An 18,583-nucleotide genomic window follows, 5' to 3' on the forward strand; every position below is an offset into this window, starting at 1 on the left:
AACGTGAAATATTTTAATAAAAAGTTTTTCAATATATGTAATACAAATCTTATAAAGGAATTATTGCATGACCTATATTAAAACTGATATGTCAACAATGGTTTTCTATGAATTTTAAAAATAAATATTAGTGAAAATTCAATATTTTAGTCAATATATTTAGAAAAAATATCACATAAATTTATATAAAAATTATATATATAAATGCCTGTCCCAATCTTCCTGTGTTTCAGACACCAAATGACTTAAAGAATTAAGTCCAATGACCAAATGAATTAAAGAATTGATGAGTGTACCATTTAACCTTTTCACAACCCCATCTGATTGTGGGTGATAACTTGTAGTGGTGTGTTTACAAATTCCAAGTTTTTTATAAACATCAGTAATAAATAGCTTGTGAAATGAAATTTATACCTCTGTCTGTAATTATATGCTGTGGCACTCCATGAGAAGCAATAAACATTTTCAATTTTTCAATTATTGTTTCAGACGAGCAATTTTGTAAAGCATAAGCCTCAGGCCATCTAGTGAAATAATCAGTAATGACCAAAATATATTTATGTCCAGAAACTGTCAAAGGCAAAGGGCCTACAATATCCATGGCAATACGTTCAATTGGCCTATTAGTTATTGGAACTCTCATTAAAGAAGCTTTCTGTGAAGGTTTAAAACCACGCTTCTGTATACATGAATGACAAGACTTTATGTAATTTAGAATTTGTTTATGCATGTTCTTCCAAAAGAAAGCTTTTTGAATTCTATGAAGTGTTCTATGAAAACCAGAATGAGCAGCTACAAGTGAATCATGATTCTGTTGCAGAATTTTTGGAACTAATGTTTGTGGTACCACAATTCTATTTTGTTTTTGCCAACGAGCTTTAGGATTTTTAAATTTACAATACAAGATATCATTTTCAATTCAAAAAATTTGTGAAAGAGGTTTTGGAGTTTTAATGTTTAGTAATTCTCCTTTTATTTGTTTACAATAAGGATCTAGAGCTTGTTGTTCTTTAATGGTGTATATAAGATCAGGTGTAGTAGAAGTTTGTATTTGTTCAGCTACATTGACAGATCTGGATAAATAATCAGCAGTCGAATTCAATTTTCTTGGTTTATGAATAATTTTATAATCATACGGAGACAACCCCATTATCCACCTGCAATCCTAGATGTTGGATCTTTTAGTTTTAACAAATGGGAAAGTGAAGCCTGATCACAATAAACAGTAAAATTTTTACCTAAGAGATATTGTCTAAAATGGGCAGTCGCCCAGACTACAGCTAATGCCTCTTTCTCAACTGCGCTATAATTAATTTCAGGACCCTTTCTGCTAGCAAAGCAAATAGGGTGTAAAAATCCATTCTCATCCTCTTGACCTAAAATGGCTCCCAGAGCAAAATTCGAGGCATCTGTACACAAAGCAAAAGATTTCTTGAAGTCCAGTAAAGCCAAAATAGGCTGTGTTAAAAGTTCAGTCTTTAGAGTATCAAAAGTCTGTTGAGTTTCATCAGTCCAACTAAAAGTTACTTTATATTTAGTTAATTCAGTTAGTGGTAATGCTTTGTGTGCAAAATTTTGAATAAATCTACGATAAAATCCTACAAGACCTAAAAATCTTCTCACTTCCTTCCTATTGTTAAGCACTTGAAAGCTATTAATAACCTTAAGGTTTTTATCATCAGGCTTAACTTTACCTTCAGAAACTTTAAAGCCTAAATAAGTGATCTCATTTCTCAGAAAATTGCATTTAGAAGGTTTTAATATGAGATTATGTGCATCAAGTCTATCAAATACAATTTTTAATTTTTCTAAGTGTTCTTCAAATGTATTAGAAGCTATAACTATGTCACCAATATAAATACCTATCTGTAAAGGCGAAAGATTTTCCAACACAATTGACATAAGTCTCTGAAAGGAACTAGGAGCGTATCTCAAACCAAAAGAAACACGTGTCCAATGATAATGACAAGAAGGTGTAGTGAAACCACTTTTGTAGGTGTCTTCAGGGTGTATTTTCATTTGGAAGAACCCTGAGGTTAAATCCAACGTAGAAAAATAAGTAGCATTCCCTAAACCCTCAATAAGTTCAAACATGTTTGGCAGAGGAAACGAATCTTCAACAGTCTTTTCATTCAATTTTCTAAAATCTGTAATCAAACGATAACTACCATCTTGCTTCCTAACCAAAATAACAGGTGCAGAATAAGCACTATCACTTTGCTCTATAATTTTAGCCTCTAACAACTCAGCAATTTGTTTATCTAACTCTTGTCTTAAATGATAAGGAACTCTGTAAGGTTTCTGCGTGACAGGAATATTGTCCTTTAAATTGATATTATGCAAAATAGTATCACAACCAGGAAGTTTGGTAACTGAAGAAGCAAAAATATGCTTATACTTGTCTATGAGTATATAAAAAAAAAATTTACTATTCCTTTGCAGTTACTATTCAAGAAAGATGAACTTTGCAAAGCTAGGATTTTATTTTTCATCGATGAATTCTTCATTTTACTACTTATTTAACCAAGATTTTTACATTTACTTTTTATTTTTACTATTTCGTATCGTGTGTTTTAAAATCGAAGTTCGTGGTAACACCAAGTGCTTACTCTCACTCATTAGCCCTAGTGAGCTACATGACCTTATTTTCGCCTTTTACAATTTCCTATTCATTTAATGATTATATCGCAAGTTTAGAAGATTTTCAAGTGTTTCAAAAGACATAGGACTCTTAAATTCACAGATAGATGTTGCTTTTACTATGTTCGAACTTTATTTATTGCCAAAAACTACAAAAAACTTCATTTTTCGAACTCTGACTCCTCGACCAATCTAAATGCCGGACTTCTTGACTCACGCAGAAGCTTAGACTTTCATTTCGCTTCTCGCCACCTTTTACGTATATAAGCACCCATGCTATGCCATGATATGCAATTTAGCAAAACTTATTTTATGAGTTCTCTCATTTATTGATCTCGCCTTCGGGCGTGGTGTATTTTTAAATACACCTCTTAAATTTTTAACTTTATGGCCTATGGTAAAATGATAATATACTGGTAAGAGCTCCTAGTAGCTAAAGCCAGCAGTAAAGATATGATCCAAGATCCAAGATGAGACTCATAAATTCATGTTTCTGTTGTTAAGTCAAACTGACAAAGTGCCTACCACGCGGCCACTAGAAAAATTCCTAGAAGACAAGTTACTAATAAGCTACCACAAAGGATTAAAAGTCTCATCAGAGATCGAAATAAGCTCAGGAAAAGGTTTCATCTCACGTGCAATCCTGATACCAAAAAAGAGATGAATAGACTTAGTAAAGAGATTAAAAAACAGATAAACTCCCACCGTAAAGAGCTCTGGGATGAGAAAATTGAGAGTTTTAACTAGCCTAGTAACTCATTCTGGTCGTTTGTAAAACGTCTCAAGAATAAACCCACAGTTAATAGACCGATTTAACATGAGCATGGCATTGCGCTCACAAATATTGAAAAATGCAATACACTCGCTGAGCACTTTGAAAGGCAATTCATTACTAACTCTTATCCGTGTAATCAGGATTTTACTACTCATGTGAACTCCACAGTGTCTGAATGGCTTTGCAAAAATAATTTACAAACTCACTTAGAACTTACCTCACCACATGAAGTCATGAATATTATTAAAAAGCTCAGGAATAGAAAGGCCCCCGGGCAGGATAATGTTAATAATGTGGCGCTAAAATGGCTGCCAATAAATATGATTAATCGACTTACAGGTATTCTGAATGCCTGTCTGTTCAATAGTAATTTTCCAAATATATGGAAGTCTGCTAAAATGATTGTGATCCGAAAGCCGGGTAAGAATGTGACGAAAACGGATGGGTACAGGCCCATTAGCCTACTGCCCAGTATGGGAAAAATACTCGAAAGAATTATCCTCAGCAGAATTCAACCACATCTAGATAAATTACCGCTTGAACAGTTTGGATTCCGGAAAGCCCTATCCACGATAAAGCAACTGGTTAGACTAAATGAGTTTATTGGTAGTGCACTGCACAATAAAAGATATGTTGCCTTACTCATGCTAGACGTGGCGAAAGCGTTCGACCGCGTCTGGCATGAGGGGTTAATCTATAAATTAATCGGTTTGCAGTTCAGCACCGAATTGATCAAAATTATTCACTCGTTTCTTTCACATAGAACATTCAGCATTCACATGATGATAGCACCTCAGATAAAAAGCAAGTGCAGGCCGGGGTCCCTCAAGGATCTATTTTAGGGCCTGTGCTCTATTTATTTTATGTAGCAGATCTACCTGCAGAACACCTAGATCCAAATTTCTTCATGGGCTGCTACGCAGACGACACAGCTTTTGCCGTTAAGTCTGGGTCGCCAAATTTTGCGATTAAGAAACTACAAAAATTTATGCCAAAACTTGAAACCTGGTGTACCAACTGGAAAATTGCAATTAATGCAGATAAATCTAAGCTTATGATCTTTAAAAAGAACAAGATGAATCACCCTTTAACTGAACAACTTTTGTTATTTAATACGGTAGTTCCAGTTGTAAAAACTGCTACTTATTTAGGTCTAAAATATAGTGCTAATTGCCTTTGGAAAGAGCATGTAAACAGTGTCAGAGGTAAGACTATTGGAGTAATTCAAAGTCTAAAGCCGCTTCTGTCTGCGACCTCCAAGTTAGACATCAAGAGGAAAAGACATATTTATAACTCCATCATACGCCCTATTTTTGCGTACGCTTCTCCGGCCTGGGCAACAGTTCAGAAAAAGGAGTTGAACACGCTACAAATCATCCAGAATAAAGTACTTAGAATGATAGCTAATGCGCACTACTACGTCTGAAATCAAACATTGCACAAAGACCTGAAAATGGATACGGTAGAAACTTATCTACACAAAGCGAATGATAAATTCTTCAGTAAAGCGCAAGAATGCAATCATATGTCAGATTTAAATGTATTAGACTATGTTATTCTCGAAGAAGATGCTTCACTTAGACCGCTCGCGGCCCACCTCGTCCAGGACTTAAATTTTTCCACATAAAATTTATCTTGATGGGAATGTACAGTGCCTGTATATATATTGTATTTAGTGTATAGTGTATTTTATTTATTTTACTTCTCATTTATTATATTGTATGTTTGTTGTATTTCTTTTCACTTGTTTTATTTACTTGTGTATGATTATGTTTAATTGTTTTGATTTATATGTATTCAGATATAGTGATTGAATCTTCTGGATTATGTCTTTGATCTCTTATGATACAACGCAAACATATGATACAGACCCTCACGGCTCCTGCTTTGCTTATTGCTTGATGCGCGCGCCACTCTTTGCCCTTGCGACTCATGGTCGCCCCCTGTAGCCACCTTTGACCTCCTATAACTTGTCATGAAAAATTCAAAGTCTTGCGCCCTCCGGGCTTAAATCTAACATTCCGTCCTTAGCTACGCACGCAGTGGTGGCTCACACAGACGCTGAGAAATCCGAATTAATTGCCGATTCTCTTCAAACTCAATTCACACCACATAATGAAGGAATTTTTGCGAACAGCGCAAGTTCTTTCCCACAAGATGTTGAACGTTTCCTCTCCTCGCCTTTCGCGAGAGATATACACTATACATCCATGAGCGAGGTAAGTGAATACATTACCAAGCTCAAACCCAAAAAAGCCCCTGGTATGGACTCTATTTCTAATCGTATGATTAAAAATTTACCCACCAACTATCTATTTTTCTTAGTAATGCTTATAAATTTTATGATACAGCATTGCTATTTTCCTCAAAGCTGGAAACAAGCACTTATTGTGCCTATTCCAAAACCAGGCCAAAGCCTTTCTAATCCTCAAAATTATAGACCTATCAGCCTCCTATCCTCGTTATCTAAGATATACGAGTTTGTGTTACTTAAACGCCTGAATGATTTTCTCCGAAATCACAACGTTCTGATTGATGAACAATTTGGATTTCGAGCAAAACACTGCACCACGCACCAGCTGCTGAGGACAGTGGAGTTCATTCAGGAAGGGTTTCGTAACAAAATGCTTACTGGCGCTTTATTTCTTGACATAGCCAAAGCATTTGATAGGACTTGGCATATAGGAATTATTATCAAGCTCATACGACTTGACGTTTCGGCCCATTTAATTCATATAATTAATTCGTACCTCACTAATAGATCTTTTTCTGTACGAGTTAATTCTTTCATTTCGGCACCCCGTCCTATACTAAGCGGCGTCCCCCAAGGGTCACTTTTAGGCCCAATTTTGTTCAACATTTTCATAAATGACATACCAAAATCACCTAGTATCACTCTTGCACTTTATGCAGATGATACGGCCATCCTAGCTCAACACACACGCCTCGAAAACTTGGTCCAAATCATTCAGAGATATCTCTCTAGCCTTGAGCACTGGCTCATCACTTGGAAAATAAAAATTAATGTTGCTAAATGTGCTGCTATGATATTCAAACGTAGCCCCCTCCCGTACCCTTCCATTAATATTAAATTCTTTGATGACTATGTTCCCTGGTCAAATTCTTACAAGTACCTAGGAGTTGTACTTGATTCAAAATTAACCTGGCGCCTTCACATTGAAAATGTTCTCAACAAAGCGAAAGGTGCTAGAGCCCAACTTTACCCATTTTTAGCTCGAAAGAGCAATCTGTCAATTAAAAACAAAATCCTTCTCTATACATCCATTATAAGACCTGTCTTTATGTATGCATGTACAATCTGGGGTACTGCTGCAAAAACTCATGTGAGAAAACTTCAATCTTTTCAAAGTAAAACCCTACGTATGGCCCTGAATGCAGCCTGGTACGTCCGTACAGATGTGATTCATTCGGACCTGTAGATTATCATATTAAAAAGCTTAGTCAAAATTTATTCCTCAAAATTGAACATTTTGATAACCGAGCACTTCAGCAGATTCCAGCATACGATCCTGCTATTCGCAGCTCACAGAAGAGACCGAAAGCCGTGATTGGCCGAGAGTTTGGCATCTATCCGCCATCTAAAAGGGCAAGACACGCCCTCTCAACTACAAGACCACTCGCTCACATTTTAAGACGTGCATCTGCTCGCTCCTGATTTTGTGATATTAGAACTCTTCTTTTATTATACCTGATCAGAGTGCATGCCGCTGTAACAGTAGGTCGGCATTGCAATAGACTCTGGTTGCTTTCTCCGCTGCTTCATTTTCTGCCATCCGCTCCACCATGGATCGAATGATTGATTTTATTGCCTCTGAGATTACCAACTTAGAATGCATCAAAGAAGCTGATGGATCTCTCTCATCTAAGGACGCACGAGACCTTAAATTCCTTCGACGCCTCAAACTTTTCATTGACAGAGAACTGAACGCTGATCGTTCTTCTACTTCTCTTCCCAAACCAAACATCCCTGCTCCTAAGGTTAATGACAGTGATTCTTCAATAACTGGAATCAACAAAACTAATGTCAGACGAGCCAGCAGCCCTGCGCGCTCAGATGAAAAGCAGTCGAAAAAAACATAAAGCACTGAATGAAGACAGCTCCGACACGGACTCAGGTCCTAAAGGAGATTTTACTAGAAGACTAAGAAAACCCTCTCGAAAGTCTACTCTGACGGATTCCTCTGTTTTGTCAGAAGTTTCGACAGCTGAGCCGACCACGGAAATAACTTATGATAATATGGATACAGCCCCAGACGTGGATAATATGGATAAAGCCCACGCTAATGTGGCGCCATCTAGTGAGATCCCCGAAAAGCCGGCTGCGAGTACGTCTCAGACGGAAAGCATGGTGCGGCCTATCGGTGCTGCAGATGAGGTCACGTGCCCGGCTGGGCTAATAGGTGATGCTCATGATCATGAAACTGGTACCAATTCTGCCGAAAATAATGAGCAGGATGTGGATAAATTCATACATCCAAATAAAGTGAGCAATAAAGCTCCCCCGATTATTATACAGGATGGTAAATACTCCTGGTCAAAATATAAGGAAATGTTTAAAGATGCAGGAATTAAGCTAAAATCAGGTATAATGAAAGCTCAAGACCACTATGAGCTAAAAGTTGACAGTATAGAAACTCATAAGAGTTTAACTGCATTACTTAATGCCAAAGGAGTGAAATATCACTCATTTATTTTACCCGAAAACAAGAAGGTTAAAGTTGTTATACGCAGCTTACCGATCGACACGCCAACCTCAGAGATATCTGATGAACTGATAGATAGAGGTTTCCCAGTTGAACGAGTCTCGCAATTAGTAAGACGCAGAAATGGAGAAAAATTTAATCTGCCCCTGTTTCTAGTTATTTTGAAGAGGAATGAAAAAGCGAGAGGGATACATAATATAACTAAATTATGTTTGCTGAATGTTAAAGTAGAAGCTTACAAAGGAAGGAAAGGGCCGGTACAATGCTTTCGGTGTCAAGCATTTCATCATGCCCAGGCAGGATGTATGCATGACCCGAAATGCATGAAATGCGCTGGCGATCATTATTCAAAAGACTGCCCCAAGCCAAGAGAAGATAAACCTAAGTGTATAAATTGCCAATTAGATCATACAAGCAACTACAGGGGTTGCCCGAATTTTCCCAAAATAAATACTCAAAATCCGCCTTTGAAGAATTTCAGTGATAGAGTAATTATCAATAAATCTTATGCCGCCGCTGTTGGCGGGCAAACAATGAATACTCTAGATGAAGCTAGAAGTATTTTTGAAGGGCTTAAAAACCTTGTTGAGGCTATTAAGGCTTCCGGCATTCTACAAGTAAATTTAGCTCCTAGCGCCAATGCTAGTAGTTTCAACGCGGTCAATAATGAACCCAATCATGGATAGGAAAGATAATAATTTTAGGCCAATCAAGATGTTAGTGTGGAATGCTAACAACATAAGAGGAAAGAAAGATGAGTTGGAGGACTTTATGTATGAGAACGACATTGATATTTGCCTGATCTCCGAGACGCACATCACCCCAGGAGACAGAGTTAGCATCAAAAATTATAGAACCTACCGATGTGATAGGTTACATCACAGAGGAGGTGGAGCACTCATCTACGTTCATTGTAAATATTCATCTTGTTTAATTTCGACTGAAAGAGACAAGGGCTATGAAATTGTGATTGCCTCTATTAGCTTGCCTAAGATTGGAGATACCTTATTTGCGGCAATCTACAACCCCCCTACTAATAGGCTAACTGAGGAAATGTTACAAAATATTATTCCGGATTCTTCAATAATGATTGTTGGTGGCGACCTCAATAGTAAGCATAAAGATTGGGGCTGCCGTAGCACTAATCACAATGGTAAAGTACTGAGAGAGTATATCAGTAACCACCCAGTTGGTATATTTGCGCCTGACGTACCGACGTTCAGGCCCAGCAACATCAGGTACACTCCTGATATTCTAGATATCATCTTGACTAATACAGGAATTAATATGGTGCTGGAGGTTCGAGACGACTTAAGCTCTGATCATACTCCTGTGATTGCTACACTAGGGGTCACCAGTATTAATTATACGAATGTTAAGATCCATACCGACTGGAGAATGTACCACAATGTTGTGAAAGTGAGGCTCCCTAAATTAGGTGCTATGAAAAGCCCTTCTGATATTGACAAGGAGATTGATAAGTTTACTACATGTCTTAATGACTCTTACTATGAGGCCACCAAGGTTACTCAAAGGTCTTGTAAAATCGCTAAGATTCCAAGGTACGTCAAATCTCTCATAGCCGAAAGAAACAGGCTGCGAAGGAGGTATAATATCACCTGGGACCCAATTATTAAAACGGAGTTAAATAGGATCAGTAAGCATATTAAGCTTGAAATGCATAAATTAAAGTGTGAGGCTTGGAATGTTAAAATGGAGGAGTTAAACTTAGACAGTGATGCCTTCTGGCAGTTTACAAAAATGTTAAAGAGGACGCATCAGTGTGATAGGCCAATTATTGACAACGGCGTCACTGCTTATTCAGATACTGACAAATGTCAGATTTTTGCTTCACATCTTGAAAAGCAATTTTCTCCCAATCAGACACCTCGTAATATTCACTTTGAGACCCAAGTCAGAATGAAAGTAGAAGAATGGCTAGGTGCTCCCACGGCTCTAAATGCCGATGGTTTAACTAATCCAAGAGAAGTTACGGATATTATCTCCAAATTGAACCCCAAGAAAGCCCCAGGTATTGATGGAGTTACAAATTTAATGATCAGGAACCTCCCGCGCGGTGGAATCACAAGACTTTCCAGCATTTTTAATATATGCATTACGTTATGCTACTTCCCGGACTGCTGGAAGTACGCAAAAGTTTTCCTACTACCGAAGCCTGCAAAAGACATCACTAAGGCGGAAAATCACAGGCCCATAAGCTTGCTCTCTAATATAGGCAAGATCTTTGAACGAATAATTTTAAGGAAATTCCAGCCTTATTTACAGGTACTTCCGGAAGATCAGTATGGATTTAGGAGCGAACTTTGCACATCTAAACAACTGATTAGGCTTGTGGAATTTATCGGCTCTGCTCTGCATCATAAGAGTTGTACTGCAGTGCTCATGCTGGACGTGGCCAAAGCATTTGACCGTGTCTGGCATGAGGGCTTAATATATAAATTGATAATGATGAATTTGCCTAGAGAACTGATCTTACTCACCAGATCTTATATTGCAAATCGTTACTTTACAGTTAGCTGCAAGCAAAGTCATTCTGGATACAAAACTATCGCTGCAGGCGTCCCCCAGGGGTCCTGTCTTGGCCCAGTACTCTATCTTTTCTATGCGGCTGATTTCCCGCGGGATAAACTCAACAGAAATACATTGCTGGCCTGCTATGCGGATGACACCGCTGTAGCGGTCAGATCTATTCAGCCTAACAGGGCAATTTCTGTTATGCAGGATATAATTATGGACATTGAGGAGTGGTGCTCCAGGTGGAAGATTTCCATCAATGCGACTAAATCACAGCTACTTCTTGTTAGAAGGAAGAAAATACTGGTCTCAGTTCAGCCACTTTACCTATTCGGCCAACGTGTCCCGATGGTAAACAAGGCCAAGTATTTAGGTGTTTACTTGAATCGAAGACTCACGTGGAGTACGCATGTCAATTACATTGCAAACAAGACCAGAGGAATTGCTCAACAATTACAAGTACTGCTAGGGCGCAGCTCGCAGTTAGATCTGAGAAGGAAAAGACAGATTTATATTTCCATTTTAAGACCAATTATGTGTTATGCGTCCCCTGTCTGGGCGACTGCTACAAGCTCAGATATCAACAAATTGCAGGTGACTCAAAACACAATCTTACGCACCATGACAGGAGCGCATTTTTACATCCGTAACAAACTCCTGCACGATGATTTACAAGTTGAATATATTGACAAATATCTGCAAAAACTTAACAGCAAGTTCTTTGACAAAGGCTTGAATTGCAGTAAAGGAAACTTTAATGCTGTACTGAACTATGTCTGCATTCCTGAGGACTACAATATCAGGCCTTTTACGGCTCACAGAATGAGGGATCACAATTTTGTCACTTAGCCCACTCGTTTTCAAATATGTAAATAACACATTTTTATGCGTACATTACTTCACTTTCATTTGTTTATTACATGTTCAACACTGTATCCTATGCACATTTCATGTATTTTCATTTCTTTTGCATCTTCATAGCTCCATACACGTGATTATTACTCTTGTCTCAGGGGTAAGAGTTAAGTTACTTTGATGATTGGACTTTGTCACTATGGCCGATGGGCCCTCTTTTCCTTACCCGCTCCGATTTCCTGGCTGGGAACTAGCTGATAGTTGACATTCTGATTGTCCTTAGGGGATTAGATCAATATAGCTTATTAAAGCCCAACTGGGCTAATATAAGCATAAGCAATTAGCATTTAAGCATTTAAGCAAGCTCAACTACAGTTCCAGCCCCCGCGCATGAAGGAAGGACGTCTCTTCAGCGAGCTGCCATATAATTGCTTATTTCATCCTCTGCTACTACTATCAAGATCTTCAAGCAAAGTTATCAATCTGTTTACTTAAGAATCACATCTCCCGCAGATTTCAAATCTGCCTATGAATATTTTCATCGCGATCTCAATAATTATTTGCACTCTCCAACACAAGCCACATGCCAATGAGCCTATTAATCGTAAAATCTTTCCTATCCACTTTTTGCTTTAGTGTTTATACTGTGTATAAAAAATTATAAAAAACCAAAAAAAGTATAAAATATAAAATACAAAAAAAATTTTAAAAACTTATAAAAAGATTATGATAACTTATAAAAAGATAGATAGTTTTTATTTCCCATCTCTATCCCTAAACTTTCTTGAGCCTGTGGCTCCCTCTAGTGTGCATCAAGTAAATCACTTATGCAAAATTTTTCCTATTTCTGCTCGCTTTTAGTAATTCTGATGAGGAGGTAGATGGTTTTGAACCATAGGAACTCCGAAATTTTTAAATCATTGGCATTGGCATCTACCTCAGTTCCAGCCTCCGCGCCATGAAGGAAGGACGTCTCTTCAGCGAGCTGCCATATAATTGCCTTATCACCATCACTACCTGCATTCAAGATCTTCTAGCAAAGTTATCAATCTGTTCGCATAGAATTACATCTCCCGCAGATTTTTAAAATCTGCCTATGAATATTTTCAACGCGTTCATATTTTATTATTTGCACTATCCTACACAAGCCACATGCCAATGAGCCTATTAATCTTAAACTCTTTCCTCTCCGCTTTTTGCTTTAGTGTTTGTATTGTGTATAAAAAATTTATATAAACCAAAAAAGTATAAAATATAAAATACAAAAAAAAAAAAAAATTATAAAACCTAAAAACTTATAAAAATATTATGATACTTAAGTTTTTTATTTCTCATCTCTATCCTTAAACTTTCTCGAGCCAGTGGCTCCCTCTAGTGTGCATCAAGTAAGTCACTTATGCCAAATTTTTCCTATTTCTGCTCACTTTTAGTAATTCTGATGTGGAGGTAAATGGTTTTGAACCATAGGCACTCCGAAATTTTCAAATCATTGGCATTGGCGACACCATTATTTTATGTTATATAAAACAACATACATTCATACTTAATAATTACAAATGAACACCATATCTGTAAAACAACTAGAGCAAAAGTTCATTCTGGGTTATGAGGTAGGCAACTGTGTGTATAAGTCACTTAACTGAACATATCAATCAATATTGTAACAATAACATACTAGGTATTGTGAGCCGGGGACATAGTGACACATAAATACAAAATATGTAAACAATTCTAAATTCCAGGAAGTTGCGTTGTGTAAAACAAAACCCATTCTATGTTTAAGGTCCAGTGCAAAAGGTAATTACAATAAATACAATCAACATACGTTTATTTAAGGTAGGAAAATATTATTATTACAAAACAGAAAAGAGAGTCATGACCTCACTATACCTTACAATTTAAACGTGGTGGCTGGATCAATTAAAGAACTAATTTGAAAACAACAGAAAAGGACCCTTCTTTAACATATATAATAAGATGCTACACAAATCCGGATTTGGGTATCCATCATGCATTTTAGTTTTGTTAGAGTACTTGATAGCGAACATTTTTTCTCAAGGAAAACTTGGGATAGTATCTGAAATTAGAAAACAAAAAAAGTTAGGTTGACGAAATTCAACAAAGCTATTGTTTCGGAGGCCAGGCTTCCCTCCTATTACTTCTTCCAACCAGTAGGACACAGGTCTTCCTCCACAGCCCATCATGACAGCGTAAATTTTAGGATGAAAATATAGATGCTGCAACCTCTCTTCAGTGCGGGTTAATTTACGTTACTACGTCTATGATGAGGCTCACCTCGGAGCTGCTCGCCCAAGTTGACATCTTTTATGTTCTCGTGAAATTTCTTTTCTCCCTCTCTTTTCTGTCGTTTCCGTCTCTGTCTCCCGAAAAACACTGCGCAGCCGTTTTAGTAGCTGGCGCGTTTTTTGAAAATTTGGCGTAGATGTTGACTAGCAGGAAGCCAAAAAAAGGCAACCCACACTCTGGATCTAAAGAATTGCTGGATCTTCACGGGAAGGGGTTTCCCGACTACCAAAAGGGGCCGTTCCTCACCATTCCATCGTTCAACCTCCAAGGCCACACCAAAGTGTCATCAAAACTGCAGGCGGAAACGGGGGAAGAAACTAGCCTCGCTCCAGGGTCCCAGTCGATAATGCAGATCTTCTGTCTCAACGTATATTTTCCCCCACCATAAGTATGCTGTAGAACATCACCCTGCTAGCCTGGTCCATCGAAACAGGGTCCTCTTTTCGTGAAAACCACATGGTAAAACTATCAAGCACTTCGCCCCCCTAACATGGTGGAACGCTTAGTAGAAAGGAATTTTAGTAGAAGGAAAGAGGGCAAGGGGTGAAAATCTCTGAACTAAGTTAATACAAAATGACTTTGGGAACTTAAAAAAAAACGAAGCTACTAATTACACAACATTATAAGTCATAATAAAAACGTCAGCACTGAAATAATTGTTTCCTCAGCCACAAATTGAGACTAAACACAAGTTATCCAAAAAGAAATACAAATCAAATCAAATTATTTTTCTTCTACCGCCAGTCAGAAAGTATGTATTCGTTTAACGTTAAAAGAAAGAGGTATACAAATTAAATTACTCAAAATTAAGAAAATAAAAATTTAACACTCCAAAAGTGCAAAAAGTTAAGCAACCTTAAGGGTCAAAACAACTAGATACAAAAACCAAAAATCTTAAGTCCCTAAACTCAAATTAAAATTAAACAAATTTCTAGATTACTGATTTTTAATTTTATTTTTAAATTGTGAAATTAATAAATATTAATAAATATTTAATAAATATCGGTAATTTTACGGACTATTCTCTGATATTTTAAAGGATAGTTTAAAAATTTAACTTCGGATAAATAACCATTAATATTGATTAAAGTATTTCCCATTTATTCCATTATTTATGAAATTTTATTCAAAGATATCTAAATTTGGATGACTGAATTTCCACCGGTTTTTATGTGAGAAATAAACATTAATAGAAAAATAAATCTAACTTTTTATGATATAGGTTCTAGCTTTAAAGAAGGATTTCTCGAAAACCCAGTACTTGGCTAGTGATAAAAAAGTAGTGGGTAGCGCAGGAGTATATTACTATTCCAAGTGTCTAAGGGGCTAAAGGCCATCAAGCAAGGAGGTTAGAATACATGGAGATGGCGTCTCTGCTATTGGAGTGCAAAGAAAGTGAAGCAGGGGGAAGGAAACAATTACCTCACTAAGGGAAGTGAGGTAAAACGCCAGCTGGTTTCAAGTTCTCAGTGTGTTTTCTGATTTTGTATGCGTAGATGTGAAACGCCTGAAAGGCACAGAATTGTTGCAGCGAAATAATGTCTACATTTCTGACTTCATGTCCATGTAAAAGAATGTTTTAAAACGTGCATAAACAAGTAGAATAATCAAAATGTGTGTTTCAATGGCCTTCAAGAAAGAGTTTGAGTATTTTCTTTGTGTAAAGTACACGAAGAAACATATATAGTTCTCATATTTACCTTTTCATAGTAATAATAAAACTGATATTCGTAATTAACTTATATGAGATGGCAAAACGAGAAGTAAACAAGTGGAGGGGGCGTGGCTAGCTCTCCATGGAAAAGAAAACAGTTTACTTTAATGTCTGATCATAATTACATTACAGGTTTTACCTTTTATGTGTTTAACTACATTTTAATTTTTGCTCAAGTAAATATATGATAACTGGATTTGATTTTTAGTCAAATTTGTTGTGTGAGTTTTAAAATAACAACGTAAAATTTACATATTTTATTCAAATTAAGTTTTTTTGAAACATAAGTAATATTTATAACATGAAAAATTTGAGAATTATATATACTTAGAAAAAGTAAATTATAATCCTGTTCTGTGTTCACAATACTTTTAATGCTAGCATTCATTAATTACAGCATGCAATTACATAATGTAGAAATTATTGCTATTACATAAATTAGAAATTATATTAATTACATAATGTAGAAATAAAATGAAATGGCGAGAAAAGTAAAGGAAAGAGGACCTGAAGAATCTGCGATCCTTTACGACTACCAGAAACAAAATTGGGTGTGGTTAGAGCACGTCAATCTTTCTAAGCCACGACTACTAAGGGCATGCTTTTCCCCTTTTTTGACTTCACTTTGACTGCGTGCAGGGCATCTCCATGTATTCTAACCTCCTTGCCGTCAAGTGTCAAAGACATTTAATTATCAATGACGATCTACTACGGTAGCTGTTAAAAGCTCGAATATTTTTTATGCTAAAATGTGACTGAGAGAGATAGCGTTACATTTTTGGAAATGTGAAAGGCTTATCCCAGTTTATTGTGCAACCATTAGTCCACGCCTGCTCCGAAGAGTTTAATAAAATTTTATTTTATACGTTTTAATTATTTTGACATACCCGATGTTTAAAAACACATCTAGTTCCGAATTTGTTTAACAGCAGAGATTAATACCACAAGTCATAAGGGGAAAAGAATAAGATTTATTAACCAAAAAAAGGCAACTATTTGAAAGGATTTTCATTCCTCATTTGGCCGTTATAAAATGGTGAAAAAGGTGAATGAGAAGTTTCATTTTTAGTATTTCTTCAATAAATTCAATTATTTCCAGTTAATACTAATCTAACACGCTAAAAGAGAAAGATGTTTTATAAAGTTAGTAGCGGTAAGTAATTGTAGTAAACTGAATAGTGATATCATGAGCTGAGAAAAGACTGAAAAAAACTAGGAAGATGTATGTCAATACCTATTGCTGCATCAGGAATTCTAAACGTGTACTACTACCATGCTGCTGTTAAAATTTTGTAATTGTGCTGTAGAAATGTATATATTTTAAGTGCGAAAAAATGATGCTTAAGAATGAAGCTAAAAAATAAAACAAAACAAAAAAATGGGTTAGTAGGAGAGAGTGTAACAACAGGCTGGTATACTACGAGGTCATCGAGAGCGTACGTTCCTTAACAAACCCTTTTGGGCAAAAAGTGTGTAGTTTTTTATCAAACTTTTTAGTAGAATAAGTTTAATCAACTGGAAGAAATAAATTTAAAATATTATAATCTTTTTACCCCCTGGAGAAGTTTAATTTCGAGGCGAATTTAAAGAACTTAAATTATAAACATTTTTTTGCTGCATTTCATTTAAACATATATCCTTAAATTTCAACAGAGATATAATTCTCATTCAGTTAATTTTGTTCTCACTTTGGGATAAAGAAAAATAGTTAAAATGATCATAATTAAAAATTGTAGAATACACAAAAACATAAAAAACAAATACAGTTCAAAACCGTTAAAAAAACTATTCTTGCATTTAAAATTAGAGTTTTTGTGCGAATTGGAGTGGTTGGGCCAGCTAGTAGGAAGAATTTTCGGCGCACGAAATGAAACGTTAACGTTTCGTGTGAATATGCAAAAAGACACTGCTGTAGGTGCGTCAAATGAATTAACTCAGCTGTCTACTAAGATGTTGAAATGTAAATAAATGACGGCTTCAGTAGGCCTAGCGCCACCTCAGATTTTACATATATGATAGTTTTAAAACTATTACATGCAGATTAACTAAAGGCACAAAACCCGGAACATAAGAAAAACAATATTCAATCATCTTGCAAGCACAACATGCACAATTTAGCAATATATAAGAAACACTGTACTCATCGAGCCGGGTAACAGAGTCTGAATAAACGTATGTATATATGTTACTGCTGCCAATTGCAACGAAAACGGAAGGAGCACAACTAGATGTAAAAATCTCAAAACTAACTAGATCACAACTAGATGCAGTCTCGTACACTAAATTCCAATGTTCCAGGGCTACTCGTTTCTGAGTTATGCCAGATAAATAATTAAGTATGTTCGTACAGACATCACGAAAAAAATATGTTCTCAATCCGTTTAGGACCATTTTACAATCCCTTTTGGAAAACCATTTTGGTTGTTTCTGCCAGACACCTGTACTTAAGGAGACCTTTATTCCCTCCATAAGTACAGGTGTCTGACATAAGCAACATTCAAGTGGGATGTAGGAAGTAAAGGTAATATCGTTCAATACTGCTTCTGCTTTGCAAACATGTCGTTTGCCACCATTGCGAAATCAAAGTAGAAATGGTACTTGCAAATATATTGTTCTTTGCATTTTAAAGTATTCACTGTATTGCTATTTTTATGTGTGAAATGCTGCTATAATTTCCAGTAGGTATTGCGAAATTTATGTCAATTAGTGCCTCTTAGGAGCTACAAGAAATTCTTATTTTACTTTCATGTACTATTGCGAATTTATTTACATCTTCGTGCAGGTCCTTCCTTATCGACAGGATTTTAAGGCCTTGAATCTGAGAGTCCTAGGGCACAGGTCATAGATGAAACAAAGACTATTTACGCGAGGTTGCAAATTTCTTTACAAAGTGATGATTCCGATCTCTCGAATGAAACGTACTTGGTCGGTTTTATATCTAGCCTAACTTTAGTTTTCGAAAATCTTCCAGAACTCTCATATTATTAATTTTGAGTCAGCTGAAAAATCGTGGAAATTTAAGCATATATCTTT

General features: G+C 36.4%; 1 long non-coding RNA gene across 1 annotated transcript in view; it reads right to left on the bottom strand.

The window, feature by feature from the left end:
• Nucleotides 1-13,340: 13,340 nt before the first annotated feature.
• The window catches only part of LOC146994409 (uncharacterized), a 47,529-nt gene continuing 42,286 nt past the window's right edge, over nt 13,341-18,583 (bottom strand). Inside the window, exon 3 of the long non-coding RNA XR_015043872.1 lies at nt 13,341-13,606. This is a non-coding gene — a long non-coding RNA (uncharacterized LOC146994409). The remainder of the gene's footprint in view (nt 13,607-18,583) is intronic.

The sequence above is a fragment of the Stegodyphus dumicola genome, chromosome 11 (genome assembly GCF_044657685.1).
Source record: "Stegodyphus dumicola isolate Sdum_Otavi_A_Nest chromosome 11, ASM4465768v1".
NCBI classification, from domain to species: domain Eukaryota; kingdom Metazoa; phylum Arthropoda; class Arachnida; order Araneae; family Eresidae; genus Stegodyphus; species Stegodyphus dumicola.